Genomic DNA, 1,565 nt, shown 5'->3' with positions numbered 1-1,565 from the left:
ATATCACAGTTCTACAAATATTGTTTATCTATAAACTTGCCAGAATAAGAGGAAATCCTCATATTTCACAGTTCTAGGATAATTGTTTATCTATAAACTTGGCAGAGTAAAAGGAAATCCTCACATATCACAGTTCTAGGACAATTGTTTATCTATAAATGTGACAAAGAAAGAGAAAATCCTCATATATCACAGTTCTAGGATAATTGTTTATCTATAAACGTAATAGAGAAAGAGGTAATCCTCACATCACAGTTCTACAACAATTGTTTATCTATAAACTTGGCAGAGCAAGAGGAAATCCTCACATATCACAGTTCTACAACAATTGTTTATCTATAAATGTGACAAAGCAAGAGGTAATCCTCACACACCACAGTTCTATGATAGTTGTTTATCTATAAACGTGATAGAAAAAAGAGGATATCCTCAAACATCACAAAACCCCAATATTTAACCTCACTTGCCCAGTCTGAGCCGTTTTGTTTGCTATACAACACAAAGCTACACAATGGGCTATCTTTGCTATGCCCACTTTGTGTATCGAAACCCACTTTTTAGCCTTGCAAGTTGAGCAGTGGGAGTTTTCATAACTTGAAGGTACACTTGTTCATTCAATAAGTTTTTACCTCTTTTGTGTAGTTCATGATAAAAAAACAGAAACAGGTCATCGATGTTGTGATTAGACTCGCATTTGTCAAAGAGAAGGTGAAAGAAGCCCATCTCTTTAGTTCATTTTTAGTAAAGTACATATTGTAAAGAAAATTCCACATTTATAATCATTCATCTTAATCCTAAGGGAACTATATTTTGAAAATTAAATGTTTTACTTAGGAAACATGGTAGAGGATGTTTTTAAAGTGTCAGAGGAAGTGTTTGCTATGTTTTCTGATATCCTCAATAAGAATATCAAGCCCATCTAATAAAGCTGCAGAAGGTATTGGATGTTCTGGGCACTGTTCACTGAGCCTTGCAATATCCTATACACTGACATGGTAGTTACTCATATCATCAATCTCACATTGTTGGAAGAGAGAGAAATAAAAACAATGCTAGTTTATGAAGAAAGAAATTTAGGTATTTAGAATAATATGACTACCAAGGTCCACCTTTAGTGTTTTGTTTGAAATTAAGCACAAAGCTACACAATGGGCTATCCGTGCTCTGCCCACCAAGGGTATCAAAACCCGGATTCTAGCATTGTAAGTCTGCAGACATACCGCTGTGCCACTGGGGAGCCCACCTTTAGTGTTTTGTTTGAAATTAAGCACAAAGCTACACAATGGGCTATCCGTGCTCTGTCCATCAAGGGTATCAAAACCCAGATTCTAGCATTGTAAGTCTGCAGACCTACCGCTGTGCCACTGGGGAGCCCACCTTTAGTGAATAATGCTTCGATTCTCAGTGTGTCGTTGGTGAAAGGGTAGATCTGACAGATTGAAATTCTTCCCATTCTTCGAATTTCTTTACTTATACATATTTTATTCATTCTATTCTATCAATTTTGACAAACAGAGAAATATCGCTGTTAATCCTGCCCATAATTCATGCATAAAAACTGTCAT

The sequence above is a fragment of the Limulus polyphemus genome, unplaced genomic scaffold (genome assembly GCF_000517525.1).
Source record: "Limulus polyphemus unplaced genomic scaffold, Limulus_polyphemus-2.1.2 Scaffold5191, whole genome shotgun sequence".
Classification (NCBI taxonomy): domain Eukaryota; kingdom Metazoa; phylum Arthropoda; class Merostomata; order Xiphosura; family Limulidae; genus Limulus; species Limulus polyphemus.
Note: the sequence above shows the minus strand (reverse complement) of the source record.